Source organism: Saimiri boliviensis, chromosome 11 (genome assembly GCF_048565385.1).
Source record: "Saimiri boliviensis isolate mSaiBol1 chromosome 11, mSaiBol1.pri, whole genome shotgun sequence".
Classification (NCBI taxonomy): Eukaryota; Metazoa; Chordata; class Mammalia; order Primates; family Cebidae; genus Saimiri; species Saimiri boliviensis.
The window spans coordinates 68,119,556-68,143,984 of record NC_133459.1 but is presented as its reverse complement, the minus strand read 5'-3'; the positions used below and the strand labels follow the sequence as shown (position 1 = coordinate 68,143,984).

At 36.7% G+C, this 24,429-nt stretch overlaps 1 protein-coding gene across 8 annotated transcripts in view; it reads right to left on the bottom strand.

Moving 5' to 3' along the window:
• Window positions 1-24,429, bottom strand: part of LRRC7 (leucine rich repeat containing 7) — a 565,757-nt gene that overhangs the window by 209,121 nt on the left and 332,207 nt on the right. The gene's annotated exons all lie outside the window — the stretch shown is intronic.

The window sequence follows — 24,429 nt, the reverse complement described above, 5'->3', positions numbered from 1 at the left end:
TTTGGAAATAGCTCTCTGGCTCAGTGTCACATTCTTCTTAAAGATGATGTGTTTTTGCATTTGGCCTTATGTACTGTAACCTCAGCAAAGGGAGAGACTTCCTTCTTAGTAGAGGAGAACTGGTGACTTGCTCCATATCACACAGAAAATCATTGACAGTGACATAGGATCTTCATCTCTTTTTCCCAGCACTGGCCAGCCATCTGAATCTGGCCTGTTTTGTCTGGCTTGACCATTGCTTAAACATGAATGCTTTTATAAAAAAAAAAATGTGCTCTACAAGTCACTATATTCTATGCCACAAGTCAGCAAACATTCTCTGCAAAGGGCCGCATTGCAAATGTTTCAGGCTCTGTAGTCCGTATGGTCTCTATCTCAATTACTCAATTCTGACATTGTAACATAAAAAGCCATAGATGAGCCGGGTGCGGTGGCTCAAGCCTGTAATCCCAGCACTTTGGGAGGCCGAGGCGGGTGGATCACGAGGTCAAGAGATCGAGACCATCCTGGTCAACATGGTGAAACCCCGTCTCTACTAAAAATACAAAAAAAAATTAGCTGGGCATGGTGGCACATGCCTGTAATCCCAACTACTCAGGAGGCTGAGGCAGGAGAATTGCCTGAACCCAGGAGGCGGAGGTTGCGGTGAGCCAAGATCGTGCCATTGCACTCCAGCCTGGGTAACAAGAGTGAAACGCCGTCTCAAAAAAAAAAAAAAAAAAAAAGCCATAGATGATACATTAACAAATAGACACTGTTTTGTTCCAACAAAGCTTTATTTACAAACACAGACATGCCAGGTTTGGACAAGACATAGTCTCTCAACACTGGTCTATACTTGTTCTTAAAGTCTAAGAATATTTAAGTTTTCAAACCCTTGAATATAGATATAACAGATAAATTAAGGATTGAGAATATTTATCATTATAAAATTGCCATTAGATAACTATTTATGTTTACATATTGTTTGAAATCCTTATTTCAAATAATGAGGAATACTGCTGGAATCCAGGGACATTTGCTCTCAATGCTGTCATTTTGGTTGTAGTTATTAAAATTAATGTCATTTTGGTTGTCATTATTAAAATTAAGTCCTTCCTATCACGCTATCACTTTACAGCATTTATCCAGTTGCAAAGCTGGCAAAGATTCCACTTGAAGCAGTGATGGAATTTATGTAATATTTTGGTACGTCTGTCACTGATAAAATTGTACAACCTATTATTTTATTTCTATCAGATTCAGAGGTTATCTATTTAATTGTACGATATCCTTTAAAGCCACGTAAATTTGGCTGGAATGTTGTTTTCCCATAAATTTCCAGTGCAGTAACTTGGATTTGCTGACTCAGGATTCTGCAAATTTTTGGCATGGGCTTATGGATTCTGGTTTTTAATTTGTTTTCAAATGTGCTCACTCTTTCCAATTACCGGCTATTCATGGCACAAGGACAGAAAAACATCTAGTTGTTGCTGTCTGATGTCCCTCTCTTATTGAAACTTAAAAAAATAATTTTTCCATTTTGCTTACTCTGTGTCCCATGTTTAATGGACATTTGCATTTTATGATTTAGACCTGCCAATTTTATCACATAATCATGTTCTTCTTTTGTTATTAATTCATCTCTTTGAATAAATGGCATATTACAAAATTTTAGAAATAAATTGCTCTTTACAGCACAGTTACTGAAGACTGCAAGGCCCAGGAATTTGTATTCTTTAAAAATGCAACTCAGGCTGGGCGCAGTGGCTCACACCTGTAATCCCAGCACTTTGGGAGGCTGAGGTGGGTGGATCACCTGAAATCAGGAGTTTGAGACCAGCCTGGCCAACATGGTGAAACACTGTCTCTACTAAAAATACAAACAAATTAGACAGGCATGGTGGGAGGCTAAGGCAGGAGCATCACTTGAACTCGGGAGGAGGAGGTTGCAGTGAGCCGAGATTGTACCACTGCACTTCAGCCTGGGCAACAAGGATGAAACTCGGTCTCTCTCTCTCTCTCTCTCTCTCTCTCTCTCTCTCTCACACACACACACACACACACACACACAAGCAAACTGCAGGAATACCTCATTATGAGAAAGCGTAACTTATTGTTGTTATAAACCAGGAAATATTAAATACCTAGTGTCTGACGGCAGATGAAACATAATTTTTATAATCAAATGTTTTATATAAAACATTTCCTTTAGTTAATACTATATCTTAAACCAATGTCACAGCTGTGATTTTTATGCACTTTTCAGCATTTCAACTCAACTTCCCCCAAGAACAACAAAAAGCCAAATTGGCTTCTGGCATCTTCCAAAAGGATGTGTGACCAAATTAAACATCTATTATTTTGTAAAAGAATATTTGGAAGACCTAATTTTTAAGGCCACTTTGTTAATGTTTATCAATTAAGGTATTCCTCCTTGCACTATTTACATTATTAGGATAAACATTGAAAATATATAATTTGCATTAATCTGTCACGTATTTTGAGTATTTCCTTAGCATTTTTTTTTCCTTTTAGATATTCAACATTGAACAGTTTAGGTTAATCTTGTGATATCTTATTGAAAAAGTTTTCTTTCCTATAATTATCTCTAATTTAATGCACAATACAAAAAAAGATTTTGTACAAAGAAATAACTTCATGAGTAACCTTTTAAGAATACATCTTGTTTATATAGTAAGGTGTACTTGTTAAATAAAGTAGAAAGATTAAATTGTAAAATTGTAACTTACTAACAGCAACTGGCTATAGGACAAATATTGCACTACTGCTTTAAATGAAGGGTCTAATTAGATGGAGGAGAAGCCTGAATTTCATTACCCTCTATATAGTCTTCTTGAGTTTATAACCAGAACTAATTATTCATTTATGCTGTACATGAATTTTCTACTGACTGAAAATTATTGTGCAATCCTAACTAATGGTAACACAGCAAAGATATAATCATGCTTGATAGGCCTTTTGAGCTCTTTGTAGGGGAAAAGGTACCTTCTAAGCAGGAACAATGACATTATTTCTGGGGGATGCTACTATGCCAGAGCTGAAGATCCTAGAATGCATGCAGCAGTCCAATCAAAAGGTTATGAGAAACATAATCAGTTACTAATATGCCCATTTTCATTAGAACATATTGCAACCTACATTATATGCTCATGAAGGGATGTTGAATGCTACTGAAAAAATAGTTCAGCCAAGTTAAGCTGTTTTAGAACTCTTAAAGATAACAAGTTTCTTTTCTAAAAGATTCCTTTAATACATGCATATACAGTATGCATACAAAAGGATACGCAGACAAGTATGTCAGGCTCATTGTTTTCTGGCTACATTTCATTGAAAAAGTTATTACTTGTTATATTGGGCTTTCTGAGTATTAATATTTATGTACAATCATTGCTCAGTGCCCTTGGGGAAATTGGTTTCATGACCTTCATGGATATAAAAACATTCACTGATGCTCTAGTTCTTGCAAAATGGTATAGTAGTTGCACATAACCTACACACATCCTCCTGTACACTTTAACTCTAGGTTACTTGAAATACCTAATACAATGTAAACACCTGATATAATGTAGATGTTTTGTAAAGAGTTGTTAGACTGTATTGTTTTCTAACTTGTATTTTTAAAATTGTTGTTATTATTTATTATTATTATTTCAAATATTTTCCATCTGCAGGGATCTGACTGTACTTTTACATAGTTTGGCCTTAGATTGTTGATACCCTAACTGGTGTATCATATAGGCATAACTCCATGACTAAGCTGTCAGAGGATTTGAACGTTAGAGACTAAGGACCTTGAAAAGTAATCTGCCAAAGTAGCCATGGCTATTTCCCACGCAGCTACTTTTCTTATTTGCCAGCAGAACCTGCCCTGCATCAGAGACTAGAAATGCCATATCGTCACTATCCAAATTTCTTTTGCAGCTAGGACATGAACTTATGACCCAGTTCTGCCCACTGGAACGGGTAGAGGACTCTGTTGGAGGAGATTCTGAGAGTTTCCTCCTTGATTTAAGAGGGAGGGAAGCATGCAAATAAAAACAACAAGATAACATCTCACACCAGTCAGAATGGCTATCATTAAGTCAAAAAATAACAGATGCTGGTGAGGTTTTGGAGAAAAGGGAACACTTAAACACTGTTGATGGGAATGTAAATAGTCATTGTGGAAAGCAGTTCGGCGATTTCTCAAAGAACTTAAAACAAAATGACCATTTGATCTAGCAATCCCATTGTTGGGTGTATACCCAAAGGAATATAAATCATTGTACCATAAAGACATATGCATGTGTATTTTCATCACAGCACTATTTACAATAGCAAAGATATGGAATCAACTTAAATGCCCATCAATAGTAAATTGAATAAAGTCTACCACTGAGGACATGACTGCATTCTTTTTTATGGCAACTATGTAATATTCTATGATGTGCATGTAGAATATTAAATATGTAATAATGTAAAATAATAAAAAAGAATGAGATCATATCCTTTGCAGCAACAGAGATGGAACTGGAGGGCATTATCTTAAGTGAAGTAATGTAGGCACAGAAAACGAAATACTGCATATTCTCACTTATAAATGGGAACTAAATATTGAGTATATATGGACACAAAAAAGGAAACAGAAACCAGGACCGACTCAAGGGTTGTGGGTGGGAGGAGGGTGAAGACAGAAAAACCACTTATTGTTATGATGCTCATTACCTGGGTGACAAAATAATCTGTACAACAAACCCTTGTGACATGCAATTCACTAATATAACAAACCAGCGCTTGTTCCCCTTAACCTAAAATAAAGTTTGGAAAATGTAAAAAAAAAAAAAAAAAGATAATGAGAGAGTACATTTAAATAATTTAAAAATAAATAGAACATATATAACAATACATTTTCATTATTTTTTATATTACTCAAAAGACTAAAAAAAGAAAATTTTATAAGTCATTTAGGATTCAGAGTACTCTTTATGTTTTTTCCTTCCTACATTTGATTTTTCAATACTCTAGCTTTCCATTTTCTTATTTTTTCATCAATTATTCTGTCGATATCAGAGTGATTTCCAATGTTTATAATTTCTGAATTCAGAAACCATGTCTATGATTCTACATGCATTGTTTTACTTTTAATTAGTTCAGAATTAAATATGTTGATATTTTTCACATTTGTATTCCTTTTTTATATTTACTATATCTTTCCAAAAATTACTCAAAAGTTATTTTCCTGTAAGTTGTTTCTTCTTAGTAGAGCATTGAACTCAACTTGTTTCTGACTCAACACTGTTATTTCTTTTACGTAAGGTATTCCTAGAGACGCTTCTCTTAAAATTTGAATGCTAAAACCTTTATTTCTGGTATATTTGTGAATAGTGTCTATCAGTACATTGGAATAAAATGAGATTTTATTTAATAATTGAAATTTTGTGTACATTAAGCTGCATATATTCATTTTCAATAGCTACTTTAAAAAATTATACTTCAAATTCTGGGATACATGAGCAGAACATACAGGTTTTTTACATAGGTATACATGTGCCATTGTCATTTGCTGCACCCATCAACCCATCATCTTAATTAGGTATTTCTCCTAATGCTATCTCTCCCCTAAACCCACAAGCCTGGTGTGTGATGTTCCCCTCTTTGTGCCCATGTGTTCTCATTGTTCAACTCCCACTTATGAGTAAGAACATGTGGTGTTTGGTTTTCTGTTCCTGTGTTAGTTTGCTGAGAATGATGGTTTCCAGCTTCATCCAGGTCCCTGCAAAGGACATGAATTCATCCTTTTCATGGCTGCATAGGATTCCATGGTGTATATGTGCCACATTTTCTTTATCCAGTCTATCATTGATGGGCATCTGGGTGGTTCGAAGTCTTTACTATTGTGAACAGTGCTGCAATAAACACATGTGTGCATGTGCCTTTACAGTAGCATGATTTATAATCCTTTGGGTATATACTCAGTACTGGGATTGCTGGGTCAAATGGTATTTCTGGTTCTAGATCCTTGAGGAATCACCACACTGTCTTCCACAATGGTTGAACTAACTTACACTCCCAGCAACAGTATAAAAGAGTTCCTATTTCTCAACATCCTCTCCAGCATCTGTTGTTCCCTGACTTTTTAATGGTTGCCATTCTAAATGCCATGAGATGGTATCTCATTGTGCTTTTGATTTGTATTTCCCTAATGACCAGTGATAATGAGCTTTTTTCATAGGTTTTCTGGCAGCATAAATGTCTTTTTTTGAGAAGTGTCTGTTAAGATCCTTCACTCACTTTCTGATGTGGTTGTTTGTTTTTTTCTTGTAAACCTGTATAAGTTCTTTCGGATTCTGGATATTAGCCCTTTGTCAGATGAATAGATTGCACCAATTTTCTCCCATTCTGTAGGTTGTCTGTTTACTCTAATGATTGTTTCTTTTGCTGTGCAGAAGCTCTTTAGTTTAATTAGATCCCATTTATCAATTTTGGCTTTGTTGCAATTGCTTTTGGTGTTTTAATCATGAAGTCTTTGCCCATGCTTATGTCCTGAATGATATCACCTAGGTTTTCTTTTACGGTTTGTAGGGTTTTAGTTCTTACATTTAAGTTTTTAATGCATCTTGAGTTAATTTTTGTATAAGGTATAAGGAAGGGGTACAGTTTCAGTTTTCTATATATGGCTAGCCAGTTTTCCCAACACCATTTATTAAAAAGGAAATCCTTTCCCCATTGCTTGTTTTTGTCAGGTTTGTCAAAGATCAGATGGTTGTAGATGTGCGGTGTTATTTCTGAGGCCTCTGTTCTGTTCCATTGATCGATATATCTGTTTTGGTACCAGTACTATGCTGTTTAGGTTACTGTAGCCTTGTAGTATAGTTTTAAAGTCAGGTAGCGTGATGCCTTCAGCTTTGTATTTTTTTTGCTTAGAATTGTCTTGGCTATATGGGCTCTTTTGTGGTTCCATATTAAATTTAAAGTAGTTTTTTTGTAATTCTGTGAAGAAAGTTAATGGTAGCTTGATGGGAATAGCATTGAATCTATAAATTACTTTGGATAGTATGGCCATTTTCATGATATTGATTCTTCCTATCAATGAGCATGGAATGTTTCTCCATTTGTTTGTGTCTTACCTTATTTCCTTGAGCAGTGGTTTTATTCTTCTTGAAGAAGTCCTTCACATCCCTTATAAGTTGTATTCCTAGGTATTTTATTCCCTTTGCAGCAATTGTGAACGGAAGTTTGCTCATGATTTGACCCTCTATTATTGGTGTATAGGAATGCTTGTGATTTTTGCACATTGATTTTGTATCCTGATACTTTGCTGAAGTTGCTTATCAGCTTAAGAAGTTTCTAGGCTGAGACAATGGGGTTTTCTAAATACATAATCATGTCATTTGCAAACAGACACAATTTGACTTCCTCTCTTCCTATTTGAATACCCTTTTTTCTTTCTCTTACCTGATTGCCCTGGCCAGAACTTCCAATACTATGTTGAATAGGAGTGGTGAGAGAGGGCATCCTTGTCTTATGCTGGTTTTCAAAGGGAATGCTCCCAGCTTTTGTCCAGTTAGTATGATATTGGGTGTGGGTTTGTCATAAATAGTTCCTGTTATTCTGAGAAATGTTCCATCAATACCTAGTTCATTGAGTGTTTTTAGCATGAAAACGTGTTGAATTTTATTTAAGGCCTTCTCTGCATCTATTGAGATACTCATGTGGTTTTTGTCATTGATTCTGTTTACGTGATGGATTATGTTTATTGATTTGTGTATGTTGCACCAGCCTTGCATCCCAGGGATAAAGCTGATTTGATCATGATGGATAAGCTTTTTGATGTGCTGCTGGATTCTGTTTGCCAGTATTTTATTGAGGATTTTTACATCAATGTTTATCAGGAATATTGGCCTGAAATTTTCTTTTTTTGTTATGTTTCTGTCAGGTTTTAGCATCAGGATGAGGCCTCATAAAATGAGTTAGGGAGGAGTTCCTCTTTTTCTATTGTTTGGAATAGTTTCAGAAGGAATGATACCAGCTCCTCTTTGTACCTCTGGGAGAATTTGGCTGTGAATCTATCTGGTCCTGGGCTTTTTTTTGGTTGGTGGGCTATTAATTACTGCCTCATTTCAGAATTTTTTACTGGTCTATTCAGGAATTCATCTTCTTCCTGGTTTAGTCTTGGGAGGGTGTATGTGTCTCGAACTTTGCCCATTTCTTCTAGATTTTCTAGTTTAATTGAGGAGAGGTGTTTATAGTATTCTCTGATGTTAGTTTGTATTTCTGTGGGATTAGTGGCAATCTCCTCTTTTCCTTTTTTTGTTGTGTCTATTTGACTCTTCTCTCTTTTCTTCTTTATGACTCTGGCTAGTGGTCTATTTTGTTAATCTTTTCAAAAACCAGCTCCTGTATTCATTTATTTTTGAAGCATTTTTTTACATCTATATCTCTTTTAGTTCTGCTTTGATCTTAGTTATTTCTTGCCTTCTGCTAGCTTTTGAATTTGTTTGCTCTTGCTTCTCTAGTTCTTTTAATTGTGATGTTAGGGTGTTGATTTTAGATCTTTTCCCCTTTCTCCTGTGGGCATTTAGTGCTATACATTTCCTTGTAAACTTTGCTTTTGCTGTGTCCCAGAGATTCTGGTACATTTTATTTTGGTTCTCATTGGCTTCAAAGAACTTATTTATTTCTGCCTTAATTTCATTATTTATCCAGTAGTCATTCAGGAGCAGGTTGTTCAGTTTCCAAGCAGTTGTGCAGTTTTGAGTGAGTGTCTTAATCCTGAGTTCTAATTTGATTGCACTGTGATCTCAGAGAGTGTGTTGTTATGATTTCCATTCTCTTGCATTTGCTAAGAAGTGTTATACTTCCAATTATGTGGATGATTTTATGATGAGTGCTATGTGGTGCTGAGAGGAATGTATATTCTGTTGATTTGTGGTGGAGAGTTCTGTAGATGTCTATTAGATCCTCTTGGTTCAGAGCTGAGTTCAAGTCCTGAATATCATTTAATTCTCTGTCTCATTGATCTTTCTAATATTGACAATGGTATGTTAAAGTCTCCCACTATTATTTTGTGGGAATCTAAGTCTCTGTGTAGGTCTCTAAGAACTTGCTTCATGAATCTGGGTGCTCCTGTATTGGGTGTATATATATTTAGGATAGTTAGCTCTTCTTGTTGCATCTATCCCTTTAGCATTATGTAATGCCCTTTCTTGCGTTTTTTGATCTTTGTTGGTTTAAAGTCTGTTTTATCAGAGACTAGGATTGCTATCTCTGCTTTTTTCTGCTTTCCATTTGCTTGGTAAATCTTCCTCCATCCCTTTGTTTTGAGCGCATGTGTGTCTTTGCACATGAGATGGGTCTCCTGAATATAGCACACTGATGGGTCTTAACCCTTTATCCAATTTGCCAGTCTGTGTCTTTTAATTGGGGCATTTGGCCCATTTGCATTCAAGATTAATATTGTTATGTGTGAATCTGATCCTGTCATTATGATGCTAGCTGGATATTTTGCCCATTAGTTGATGTAGTTTCTTCATATTGTCAGTAGTCTTTACATTTTGGTTTGTTTTTGCAGTAGCTCATACCAGTTTTTCCTTTCCATATTTAGTGCTTCCTTCAGGAGCTCTTGTAACGCAGGTCTGTTGGTGACAAAATCTCTCAGAAATTGCTTTCCTGTAAAGGATTTTATTTCTTCTTTACTTATGAAGCTTAGTTTGGTTGGATATGAAGTTCTGGGTTGAAAATTCTTTAAGAATATTGAATATTGGTTCCCACTCTCTTCTCACTTGTAAGGTTTCTGGGGAGAGATCTGCTGTTAGTCTGATGGGCTTCCCTTGTGGGTAACCCAACCTTTCTTTCTGGCTGCCCTTAACATTTTTTTCTTTATTTCAACCTTGGTAAATCTGACAATTTTGTGTCTTGAGGTTGCTCTTTTCAAGGAATATATTTGTAGTGTTCTCTGTATTTCCTGAATTTGAATGTTGGCCTGCCTTGCTAGGTTGGGAAAGTTCTCCTGGATAATATCCTGAAGTATGTTTTCCAATTTGGTTCCATTCTCCCCGTCACTTTCAGATACACCAATCAAATGTAGGTTTGGTCTTTTCATGTAGTCCCATATTTCTTGGAGGCTTTGTTCATTCTTCTTTATTCATTTCTTTCTAATCTTGCCTTCATGCTTTATTTCATTAAGTTGATCTTCAGTCTCTGATATCCTTTCTTCTGCTTGATTGATTTGGGTATTGGTACTTGTGAATGCTTTGTGAAGTTCTTATGCTGTGTTTTTCCACTCCATCAGGCCATTTATGTTCTTCTTTAAGTTGGTTATTTGTCAGAAAAAACAGCAAAGGAGAAAGGACTTACTGAGTGCCTAACTAAATTGGTTATGAGTAACACATAAACAAGGAACAACAAACTGCAAAAGGCCACAGGAGGTCTCTGAGGAGGAAGGCCTCATCATGCCTCATGTTCTGGTGCAGGGTGACTTAGGCTCTGTTACCATAAACATTGTGCTCAAGGATGTAAAACCCCTTCACAGCACTATGACATAGCCAGACTTGCAGGCTTCTTGTAAGGTCTGTGTTCCACCAGCTGTACATAGATAATAAGCTAAATATAACTACATGTTCTTGTTTTGTAAAACTCCCAAACCACCACTGTTATCAATCCTTAGGATGATACACCAGTTCCAGCTCACTGATTCACTTCCAGCTCACTGATTCACTCCACTCCTACCCTATAGATCAAAGTGATTATAATCAATAAATATTGTGGATGATCAGAACTCAGGGCCTTCATTGCCTCCTTCAGAGTAATAAACTGATGGCCCCCTGGTCCCACTGTCTCTCTTAATTTGTCTTTTTCTCATTCCTTTGTCGCCAATGAACTTGGGGTACCCATGGGTGATGTAAGGCTGGCTCCCTACATTCTGGTGCCCAATGTGGGGCTCATGGATTCCTGCATTCTGGCACCCAATGTGTGGGACTCATGGATTCCCTACAGTAATTCTAGTTAGCAATTCCTTTAACCCTTTTTGAAAGTTCTTAGCTTCTTGCATTGGGTTAGAACATGTTCCTTTAGCTTGTAGGAGTTTGTTATTACCCACCTTCTTAAGGCTACTTCTGTCAATTCGTCAAACTTATTCTCCATCCAGTTTTGTTCTCTTGCTGGTGCAGAGTTGTGATCCTTTTGAGGAGAAGAGGCATTCTGGTTTCTGGAATTTTCAGCCTTTCTGCACTGGTTTTTCTTCATCTTCGTGAATTTATCTACCTTTGGTCTTTGCTGTTGGTGAACTTCAGATGGAGTTTTTCTGTGGTCATCCTTTTGGTTGATGTGATGCTATTGCTTTGTGTTTGTTAGTTTTCTTTCTGACAGTGAGGTCCCTCTTCTGCAGGTCTGCTGGAGGTTTTTTTTTTTTTTTTTTTTTTTTTTTTTTTTTTTTTCTGGTCTTCTCCAAACTCTGTTTGCCTGGGTATCACCAGTGGAGGCTGCGGAACAGCAAACATTACTGCCTGCTCCTTCCTCTGGAAGCTTCGTCCCAGAGGAGCACCCGCCAGATGCCTGCCAGAGATCTCCTGTATGAGGTGTCTGTTGGTCCCTGCTGGGAGATGTCTCCCAGTCAGGAGGCTCAGTGGTCAGGGACCTACTTGAGGACGCAGTCTGTCCCTTAGCAGAGCTCGAGCACTATGCTGGGAGATCTGTTACTCTTTCAGAGCCAGCAGGCAGGAATGTTTAAGTCTACTGAAACTGTGCCCACAACCGCCCCTCCCCCCAGGTGCTCTTTCCCAGGGAGATGGGAGTTTTATTTATAAGCCCCTGACTGGGGCTGCTGCCATTCTTTCAGAGATGCCTTGCCCAGAGAGGAGGAATCTAAAGATGCAGTCTGGCTATAGCAGCTTTGTGGCACCGAGGGAGGCTTTTCTTAGTCCAAATTTCCAGGTGCGTTTGTTTACACTGTGAAGGGAAAACTGCCTACTCCAGCCTCAGTAATGGTGGATGCCCTTCCACCTACTAAGCTTGAGCATCCCAGGTTGACTTCAGACTGCTGTGTTGGCAGTGAGAATTTCAAGCCAGTGCACCTTAGCTTGCCGGGCTCCATGGAGGTGAAATCTGCTGAAGTAGACCACTTGGCTCCCTGGCTTCAGCCCTCTTTTCAGGCGAGTGAACAGTTCTGTCTCGCTGATATTCCAGGTGCCACTGGGATACTACAAAAACTCACTCAGCTGGCTCAGTGTCTGCCCAAATTGCCATTCAGTTTTGTGTTGAAACCTAGGGCCTGTGTGGTGTAGGTACCTGAGGGAATCTCCTGGTCTGTGGGTTGCAAAATCTGTGGGAAAAGTGTAGCATCTGGGCCAGACAGCACTGTCCCTCATGGCAGGGTCCCTCACAACTTCCCTTTGCTAGGAGAGGAGGTTCCCAGACCCCTTGCACTTCCCTGGTGAAGCAATGCTCCACCCTGTTTCTGCTCGCCCTATATGGGCTGCACTCGTTGTCTAACCAGTCCCAGTGAGATAAACTGGGTACCTCATTTGGAAATGCAGAATTCACCTGCCTTCTGCTTTGGTCTTGCTGGGAGCTGCAGGCCCAAGCTGTTCCTATTCAGCCATCTTGCCTGGCTCTCTGGTGCAATAGCAACTTAAGAACAATTTTCACTTAGGATAACTTTCTGATTGGCCCTAATCAAGAATAATTTTTCCCATGGATATAATTTGTCATAAAGGTTATCATGCCAAAAAAATGACTATATCAATCAGCACTTGGAAGTTGTGAAATAAAATATAATAGGACTGCTATCAGAAATAATGGACTGTACAATAAAAATAACAATGGGTAAGAAATCTACTCTAAACGAGACCATTGTGAAATGTGCCTCATAATAAAAACTCACTTCAATCAAAGAACTGTAAAAGACACAGAAGTCTAATTGCACTCTTTCTTATGGGTAATTATAGTTACATAAAGCAAATCTTGCATCAACCATTGCTTCTCAACATACTCCCATAAAAATTATGCTTCTGAACTTGAGTTTCATTGAAGAAGGATTAATTTTTTTTGTCAATGTGATAACACTTGGCTAATTGCCCAAAGAGCAAGAAAAGTCTGATTCTTCGAATCATTTTTGTCATGTGGAAAAAACAAGTTGATTATCTAGTCTCTTTATTTTTGTACTATACTGATACTTCACTTTACAAGGTCTCTGAAAATTAAAGCTTTTTTTTTTTTTTTTTTTTTAAACAGGGTCTGGCTCTGTTGCCCAGGCTGGAGTGCAATGGTGTGACCTCAGCTCACTGCAACCTGCTCCTCTTGGGTTCAAGGGATTCTTGTGCCTCAGTCTTGCAAATAGCTGGGACTACAGATGTATGCCACTGTGTCTGGCTAATTTTTGTATTTTTTGTAGAGATGAAGTTTCACCATGTTGCCCAGGCTGGTCTCAGACTCCTGGGTTCAAGTGATCTGCCCACCCCAGCACCAAAAGTGCTGGTATTACAGGTGTCAATCACCACACCTGGTCCTAATTAAAGCATTTTAATTTCATTAACCAGATAATTAAATTTCAAAATCAATTTAACAAACATCTTTTCAGTACATATTAGATTCTAGGCACTGGGCTAAGGATGGGGATTCGTATGTGGCTATGGCCTTCAGGTCCTCTCAACCTAATGGAGTAGTTATAAAAGCTTCCAATTAGTAATAACAGTGGCAATTATGAGGTCTTATTTTGTGTGTCATAGCAATTCAAGGATTAACAAAACAGACACAGTTGCTGCCCTAATGGGGCATACATTCTATCATATAATTCAGATACTAAATGATTATAAAATTAATATTTTATTATGGTTGGGATTCATGATACCCAGAAATCAGAGTACTATGAGAGCTTGTAATCAGAGCCTGACCTACAGATGGCTTTATGTAAGATAACACTGGAATTAGGGCTTAAGAGATAATGAGTTCACCAGGTGAAGAAGGTAGAAAGGGAATCCCAAGTAAAGAAAATGACACCAGCATCAGCATTCAGCTAGGTGTTATTTTGCATGTTGAAGAAATAGCAATCTATTTTTTTCAATAAAGGTCTCTGCAACATGGAGGAGATCAAAGATGTTTGTTGTTTTCTTAACATTAGTGGCCAAGGAAGAGATAGACAGTTATTTCTCAAGAGCAATTCACTCTCGGAGAAGGCTGGTTCAGAAAATTATTCACCTATCACACCTTGGGCCTCTTACAAGCAGTAGAGCTTAATCCCATAACCAACAACTTCAAACTAAAACACCCATTACAGATATTCAAATTCTCTAACATATGAGACTTTTCTCCTGCCGCAATCCACTGCTCAACTCCTCACTCAGGCTTATCCACAGGTCAAAATATGGCTTTACTTCTATTAGACCTAATTTAATTAGAAAAGTCTATACCAAAAATGATTTTACAAATCCAAATTTCAGCATCCATCACTATATGTACCCAAAAAGGCTTAATTAAACGTTATTTCCTCTTTTTTAGTTCCACCCACGTTAAATTTACTATTGATTGTCTAACTTATTACCTCAAGTTATTTCAATTGCAACATAAATACTTACAAATAACGATCAACCAGTAACACCACTAACCAACATCCATAACTGTACAAAGCAGCTAAACCCACAGAATCCTCACATAATCTTGCCCCCTCACTCTTAAAAATTATTCAGCTCCCTATGCTATTAAAATTAATCATGATCACTACCCCATCATATTCAACTATTTGTCAAACCAACACAAGCTCCATTAACAATCCTAATAATAAAACCTCCCAAATGTCAATACTTGACCCTCATGTTTCAGTATATTCTTCAATAGCCATCACTACAGTATAAACAAAAACAAACATTGTACTACCCAGATAAATAAAATTTAGCCCCATGAAAGCCCCACCAAAATTCAACACAATACCAAAACCCACATCACCACCAATAATCAACCCTAGACCTCCATAAATAGGAGAATGTTTCAAAGAAAAACCACAAATCCTATAACCAAGAGAATACTCAATAAAAATATAGCATATGTCATTATTCCCACATGGACTATAACCATGACTAATGATATAAAAAACCATCATTGTATTTCAACTGTAAGAATACTAGTGACCAATATCCACAAAACACACCCACTAGCAAAAATTATTAACTAATCATTTATTGATCTTCCCATACCATCTAACATTTCTACATGATGAAATTTCGGTTCACTTCTCGGTGCCTGTCTAATTCTTCAAATCATCACAGAACTATCTTAGCCATGCACTACGCATCAGACACCTCAACCACCTTCTCTTCAGTTGCTCATGTCAACTGAGACATATACTATGGCTGAATGATCTGCTATTTCCATGCTAATGGTGCCTCAATATTTTTTATATGCCTCTTCCTATACATTGGCTGAGGCTTGTACTATGGATCATATATATTTCTAGAATCCTGAAATATTGGTATTATTTTCTATTCACAACTATAGCAATAGCACTTATAGGCTACATATTCCCAGGGGGCCAAATATTATGAGGCACGACAGTAGTTACAAACCTACTATCAGCCATCCCATACATTGGATCTGACCTTGTACAATGAATCTGAGGCACATTCTCAGTTGACAAAGCCGCCCCCACACGATTTCTTGCCTTCCATTTCATCTTACCTTTTATCATTGCAGCTCTAGCAACTGTTCACTTTTTATTCTTACGTGAAATAGGATCTAAAAACCCTTCAAGGATTTCATCAGACCTGGCAAAATCACTTTTCACCCAAACTATACAACCAAAGACTTTCTAGGTTTAATTTTTCTCCTCCTCCTTCTAATAACCTTTGTACTATTTTCACCTAACCTCCTGAGCAATCCAGATAATTACACTTTAGCTAACCCTCTCAATACTTTGCCCTACCTTAAACCAGACTGGTACTTTTTGTTTGCATATTCAATTTTATGATCCATCCCCAACAAACTAGGAGGCATCCTAGCTCTCATATTCTCCATTCTCATCCTAGCAATTATTCCTGTACTTCACATACCTAAACAACAAAGTATAATATTCCAGCCACTAAGTCAATATTTATTCTGAATCCTAGTCACTGACCTATTTACACTTACATGAATTGGAGGTCAACGAGTCGAATACTCTTTTATTGTCACTGGACAGAGTTTATTCTATATTTCTCTGCCATCTTCACCCTCATTCAACTTACTACCCTAATCGAAAACAAATAACTTAAGTGAAAATGTCCCAGTAGTATAGTTCAGTACTCTGGTCTATTAAACCAGAAACGGAGATCCTCCCAGGACAAAACAGGGAAAAAGCATTCTCACTTCACCGTCAACACCCAAAGCTGAAATTCTAATGAAATTACTCCCTGAACTTTTCTCTAGAAGCATCTTAAATGCTATGTAAGTATTAATGAGTTATCACTAATACATTAGCGTCTTATATATTTTGTGCATTACTGCTACTACACAAGAATAATATATGGTACTATTAATCTTTACTCGTACATAGTATATTAACCCATATACGTACATAGAAACCTTATCCATATGCATATAAGCATGAATTAGTATCTTTTCATAAACTATAACACATCCACTACCACCACCCACATTACTTAGAGCTTCTCCATATGGATATTGACACATATTAAGTCTCCTCAATACCAGGTAGCACATATTATCATTCACCTATCAGGCTACAGTAGGTCATGTTCCCAGGGTGAAACTCTAGCCTGCTAGTAGTAGCCTTAAATAACAGAAACATGGAAGCTATTCTAAACTTCTTTCTCCATCATCCTCCAACTAGTTACAAACACCTGCATATTCTATCTCCATCATCATCTCTTGAATGTATATTCTCTTTTCCTCCCCTCTGTCACTGTGCTAGCTTTGACCTTCTTACTCCGTGGATGATGGCAACCCAGGCATTTGTAAACAGCCTCTTCTCTAGTCTTCCTGCCTCCACTTTCAGCTGCTTCCAATCCATACATCATTATCACCAGAGTAAACCCCAAAATAATTTGTTCATATCATTTCTGGGCTCAGAAATACAATTATTTAAAGAAAAGGTCTAAATTCCTCAATGTTGCATTCAGGGAACCTTATAATTTGACACCAGCTTACCTTGATGGTTTTACTACCTGCAAAATCACTGTATACATTGTAATTTACAGGATACTGAACTGTTTATTGTGGCTAAATGAGTTATGTTCTCTCATGGGAGTCATTCTCTGGTAGATTTAGTTTTGGAGGTCATGAGACTCAAGCTAGCCATTTAAAATACATCTCAGAGGACACCTCAGATTGAAAACAAACACACAATTGAGAGTATAGATTGACTATCCCTAGTGTGAAAATCCAAAATCTAAAATGCTTTAAAATCTGAAATATTTTGAGTGCCAACATGATGCTTAAAGGAAATACTCATTGGAGCATTTTAGAATTTGGATTTTGGATTTTCATATTAATGATGCTCAACCAGTAATTGCTTTTTAAGGTAGAATTTTGGGGAAAATATTTATTACGACTTGGCATTTTAGAAGACGATTGTATGTTACAAAAAATCTGTCATAATTTTTATAGATCAGAAACAAGGAAACAATATCAGCACTCTTGGTTTGTATGCAACCAACTGAGAGCTCTCCTCTGAAGCTGACTAATAAATGATAATTTTAGAAAACATATGGGAAGAAGTTTATTCTAGAATACAATGAAGAAAAATGAAGTGTTTATCACTATTTCTTAATTTAAAAGCTATTAAAATAGATGTAGATTCTGAGTTTCATGATAAGGACCAAAACTAAATGGAACCTCTATTGTGGTGACTTCTCTTCCAAATCCACATGATCCCATAAAACCTATTGACTCTCTTTCCATACCTGTCTCACAGGCAACAGAATCCTGTCAGTAATATTGTTTATTAGTTGGAGCAAGGGTTTGCAGCTGATAGCCTGCAGGCCCAATCTGGTCCACTGTTCTTTTTATACAGCCTACAAATTAGGAAAGGCTTTTACATTTTTAAATAGTTGGAAAAAACCAAAAGAATAATATTTTATTATATATGAAAAAGATATACATTTCAAATTTCAGTGTTCATAAAATAAATTTTATTAGAGCACAGCTATGTATTCTGTTTGGGCGGTTATAACAGAATACCATGGACTGGGGTCATTTTTAAAGAACAGAAGTTTATTTTCTCACAGTTCTGGAGGTTGGGAAGTACAATATCAAGGCACTGCCATCTGTGAGGAACTTCCTGTTGCACACTCCAAGAAGGGAGGAAGGCTAAGTCCTAATACAGCCAAAGAGCTGCAGGAAGCCTCTTTTTAAAGAGCCGCAGGAAGCCTCTTTTTAAAGAGCCTTAATCCTATTAAGGAGGGAGCAGTCCTTATGGTCTGATCACATCTTAAAAGTCCCACCTGTTGAGACTACCACATTTGCAAGATCTGAATTTTGAAGGGGACCCATTCAAACCATAGCAATAGTTTTATTGGAACACAGCCATGATCATTTGTTTACATATTGTCTATAGCTGCATTTGTGCTTACAATGGTAGAACTGAGTAGTTACAGTGGAGACCTGATGGCTCACAAAGAAAAAATATTTACTATCTGACCCAATTGCAGAAAAATTTGCTGACTCCTGAGTTAAAGTGATACCTATAGTTGGAAATTGTAGGCTTTGGTAATTTTTCTTTTTATTGGCTCCCTGGCATCTGCATTTCCACAATTCTCTATTTCAGGAGTCTTGGTAGGGCGCAAAGTTTCCTTCCAGGAAAGGTAAAAGCAGCTCTGACAGCAGACAGTTGGTAGCTGGTCTAGTTGCTACAACATATACTATGGTATTTGCCTGCTGATCATAAACGATTCCATGAAACATCCTGATTGATTCACAATTCTTTGTGACCACAATGATACAAAATAAAAACAAGACAATTTCATAATTATTCCTGAATAGAGATAAAAACAAAGACTTTGTGCTTCTGCGAATATGAGAGACTACTGCTGCTTCTTCAATCGTGACTCCTTTCCATTCCTTCTGCCTCAAGATAAAAAACTTTAAAATCTTCAACAGCCAAATGTCCCATTTTCAGAGAATGCCCAATCCCAAAATGATAATTCAATTTTTTAGTATTTCAAATTCCTTTCAAAATCATCTATAGGTCTCTTCTAACTCCCTTTTACTGAGAGGCTGCATGGTTCTCCATGGTATACAATCTCGGTTGCAGCAGCAATGAATAAACCTAATGTCGTTAACTAAGTATATTTGGTGCTATCTTCTTGGTGGGTCTCAACTTTTCACCCTCTTAGAGACTAGATATTTGACTTCTAAGCCTTTCTGGTGTCAGTGAATTGGGTACTCAGGCTATACAATTCAGACACATGATCCTCACCCCCCACAGATACTATCTACAGAAGTTCCTGACCACTTAGAATTGATTATCATTTGAGCAGCAGCAGCAGCAGCAACAGTGATGACAGCAACAGAAACTGCAAGCTGATGGTGGAGTAGCAGTGGCCCATGCCCAGCACTGGCAGAGTACCAGTGCAAACTGTGGCATTTAGTGTTCAGTGGTGGTGTAACAGTATTATACTGTACTGTTATTTTAAAAAATTGCTTTTCTTAGTTTTTAAGTTTGGCTTGTCTTGCCAACAATTACTTCATTTAGTCAAGGTCCTCTCATTAAAGTCTTTTTCAGCTAAAATCACAGAGTTGGTTATTGTGTGATATATATGAATCAAATGGAACAATATTCTTCATAATCTCCCTGTGTAACTTCAGGCATGGGATGACTTTGAAATATAGCTCTCCAGCCACGGGTGCTGAGTTCCAAATTGAATATACCACATGTATTTCCAATTTATTATGTTGAAAACAAAATTTGACGTCTTCCCAGATCTTTCTTATTTTCTGTCTAGGTAGTTGATATTCCCTGAAACAGAAAGCTGGGAGGTATTTCTTACCCCCTGATGAATTATTCACCAAGTCCTATGCATTCTATTCTGTCTGAAATTCATCCTTTCTCATCTCCATAGCTACTTTATAGTTCTAGTTCAAGGCTTCAGTTAGTTCTCCCGTGGAGTAACTCTATGGCTTTGTTAACTGGTTACCATGTCTTCCATTGCACCCGCTATAATTCACTCTGCATGGAGCAGCCATAGAAATCTTTCCAAAATGCAAGTGACACAATGTAAGTAATATAAAAACTCTCTTTCAGCTTCCCTTTGCCAAAAGAAAGTTTCACCTGAGTAAAAACTCACATGACACTGTATATTCAAAGAGTCTTAAAAAATGGCCTGGAGTTAAGATTGACAGGGTGTGTTCAATTATGCTACATGGAATATGTATTTTTACCCATGTTTCTGTCTAATAAAGATCCATTTGGGTTTCTAAGCAGGAAATGATCCTGCTAGAAGGGATTTTTAAAAAAAATAAACCTTTGCTATCCCTTTGTACTTAGCACCACAATGCCATAGCATAAATCAATTCTATGAAACATTCAGGCATTTATTCAACAAATATTTATTAAACACCTATTATGTCCCAGACCTCATTCTATAAGAATAAAGTCAAAAGCCAAACAGAGAAAATCTCTGCCCTCACAGAAATACCATTCTTGTGAGGAGAAATGTACAAGAAGGAAATAGACAGAAATATACAACATATAGAGTGATGGTAAGTGCTGTGAAATAAATAAAGCAGGGTAAAAGTGATATTATTGTAAGGGATGCTATTTCATAGAAAGTGACCAAAGAAAGCCACTGTGAAAAGCTAACATTTTGTTGTTCTGAAGGAAGTGAGGAAACATAATGATATAATATAGCATATATACACATAAAAGACTAAACTGAATAAAGGCATGAGTTCTGAAGTGAGATTGCCTGAAATCAAATTTGAGCTCTTTCACTCACTAGCAATGTGATATGGCCAAGGAATTCTACTTCTCTGTACCTCAGTTTCCCTGTTTGTAAAATGCAAATATTGTTGGGTTGTGCATCTTCAAAGAGTTAGCAGGTGTAAAGTGCTTAAATGGAGTACATGGCAAGTACTCAGTAATACAAATATTGGAGGAATGATACTAAAACAAAGCATTACACTTGGAAGCAAATCTCTCAATATCACACAGCCTAGTTGATAATTTACAGACTATTGGAGGGAGAACTGATGTCTTTAGTAGAAGTGAAATAATGAAGGCTCAGAGGCTAACCTTTGAGCTGCATAAGCAACCAACAGAGAAGGCTTTATAGTATTCCTCTAAGGATCAATTGAATATCTACTCTCTACCAAACACCATGCCATAGAGTAAAAACAAAGGGGAAAACTTAGACATTATCTTTTTTTGTTGCAGAAAATTTATAGTGTAACAAGAAAGACCTAAAATAAAACATATAATTCCAGTACAGGCTATAAAGGCAATGGTATAGGAAGGACAGAGAGGCTACTGGGAGTTTATGAGTGGAATACTATAAGGCTATGAAATAAGAAACAGGCATACCAGTCAGGCAACCTATAGAGAAACATCTAGATTTAGCCACAATCATTTCAGCAGCCTCACTTTATTTTAACTTTTAATTCATGTATAAGATACCTATAAAATAATAAATATCTGAAATATGCTCACTGAATTTTCATATACTGACTGATTATCTGTGTAATCAACATCAAGATGAAGAAACAGGTTGATTAACAGATACGAATATACAGTTTGATAGAAGAAATAAGATGTAGTGTTTGATCAGGAGGGTGGGCATAATTTATAATCATCTATTGTATATTTCAAATAGCTACGAAATAATAATTTGAATGTTTCCAGCATAAATAAAAGAAAAATATTTAAGGTAATAAATACGTCAATTACACTGATTTGATCTTTACAAATTGTAGGAATGTCTGAGATTATCACATGTACCCTGAAAATCAGTATATCCATTATGTATCAATATAAAATAAAATTTAAAAAAGAAGCACCCTATTACCAGAGTTCAAAAGCAGCCCCCTTCAGGAACGCTTTTAGTCACCACCATACTTCCCAAAGAATAACCACTATTGTAATTTCTGATACCATATTTTGTATTCTATGTAATTTTGTATTCCTTATAAATGAAGACATATATTTTCTTTGAGACTTTTTTCCCTCAACATTCATACAACGACTTGTACATAAATATTCATAGCAGCCCATTTGAAATAGCCCAAATCTGAAAGGAAGCAACACAAATATTCAACACGAGGAGAAAGAATAAACAGCCATGGTATATTTATACAATGGAATATTATTCAGCAATAAAAATTGATAAACATTACAGCATAGAAGAATCTCAAAATAATTATCCTCAGTGAAAGAATTCAGGCAAAAAAAGAGAATATACTGTATAATCATGTTTACATAAAACTCCAGAAAAGTCAAACTCCTCAAAAGTGATAGAAAGCAGAACAATATTTGTCTGTGTGGAGAGTCGGGTTAGCAGTGCCTTTGGGACACTGTTGGGGCTGATGAATTTGTTCATTATCTCAATTACAGTGATGCTGTCACTGGTGTGTATATATTTCAAAACTTATAAAATTCTACACTTTTTTCTATTTAGAGTTTATTAGTATTCAAAAACTTCATATCATTAATATACAGTTTGGTGAATTTGTATATGTTATACATTCAAGTTACCATCACCACCATCTGGATAGCAAATATATTCATAACCTCCAAAAGTTTTCTTGTGTGCCTTTGTTTTTTTGTTTTCTGGGTTTTTGTGTGTTTGTTTATTTATTTTCGTAGTAAGAAGACTTAACATGAGATCTACCCTCTTAATAATTTTTTTTTTTTGAGTCAGAGTCTTGCTTTGTCACCCAGGTTGGAGTGCAGTGGCATGACCTCGGCTCACTGCAACCTCTGCCTCCTGGGTTCAAGCGATTCTCCTGCCTCAGGCTCCTGAGTAGCTGGGATTACAGACATGTGCCACCATGCCCAGCTAATTTTTGTATTTTTATTAGAGATGGGGTTTCATCATGTTTGCCAGGCTGCTCTTGAACTCTGGACCTCGTGATCCGCCCTCCTTGGCCTTACAAAGTACTGGGATTACGGGCTTGAGCCACCTCGCCCTGCACCCTCTTAATAAATGTTTATGCACACAATACCTGATTGTTAATTATGGCTACCGTTTGTTGCACAGCAGATCTCGGAACTTACTCATATTGTATAACTCTAACTTTATGCCCTTGCCATCTTCTGGTAACCATCATTATGCTATTTACTTCTATACCTTTGACTAGTTTAGGTGCCTCATCTAAGAGATATCATGCAGTATTCGTCCTACACCTGACTTACTTCAGTTAACATAATGTCTTCTAGGTCCATCCATGTTATTAAAAGTGGTAGAATTTTTGTCTTTTTAAAGGCTTATTAATATTTTATTGTGTGCAATGTGTGTAAATGCCACATTTTCTTATTCATCTGTCCATAGACATTTAGGTTGTTTTTCTGTCTTGAATATTGTGAATTTGTATATGCCAGGTATGTCAGTTTATTAGATACCAATTGTACTTCAATAAAACTGTCTTCAAAAACAAAAAGGAGTCTAGGATATTTTACCAACAAATGTGAGGAAATGAATTAAACATGTGCTCAAACCTCTAACAAAACCATCACGTATCCTCAAAACTTCAATTTGGTTTGGGTGGTCTCTATTCAGCTGTGCCATGGTAATTAAGAACAAGGCCAGAGCCAAGCTGCCAGGGTTCAAATCCTTTCCCCACACCTTAGCAGCTCTGTGACCTTGGGAAAGTTACTTCTTTGTGTTTTAGTTTACTTATTTGTAAAATGGGGATAATAATAATACCTACTTCAAGGTACTATGAGGGCTATGTGGATTAATGTATGTAAAGAATTTAGAACTCAATAAATATTAGCAACTATATTATCTATTAGAGTTAAGATTCTGGTCCCTAGATTAGGTAAAATAAAATGATCAGTATTTATTGAAAAATCAACGCAATGAGGTTTATTTCTCTTTGTTGATCTAACTTTATACTGGAATATAAAACCACATGTGAATAGGCCCTATTCTACTTCTCAAACCTCATGTCTTGACATTCAGTAGCCAATGCCTACACACAAATTAATCTCTTGGTATTTTGCACAATTCATCAGTTTCTCATTCATCTCCCTGCTTTTGCACATGACTTTCTTTGGCCTGGAATATCTCTTCCACAAAACCAAAAGCTCATTGAGGGGACTGGAAAAAAAAAGTTTGGTTTTCAAGTACAAGAAATTTTGTATTCAAAATTAAATTTAAAAAATCTCTTAAAACAGCAAATGCCTTGATATTAGAAGCTACATGGTTCCCATATCTATTTATATCAAGAAATACTGAAAGTATATTGCTCAGTAGTTACTATATGGAAACATTCTGAGTTATTTATCTGTATTTATGGTAATTACTA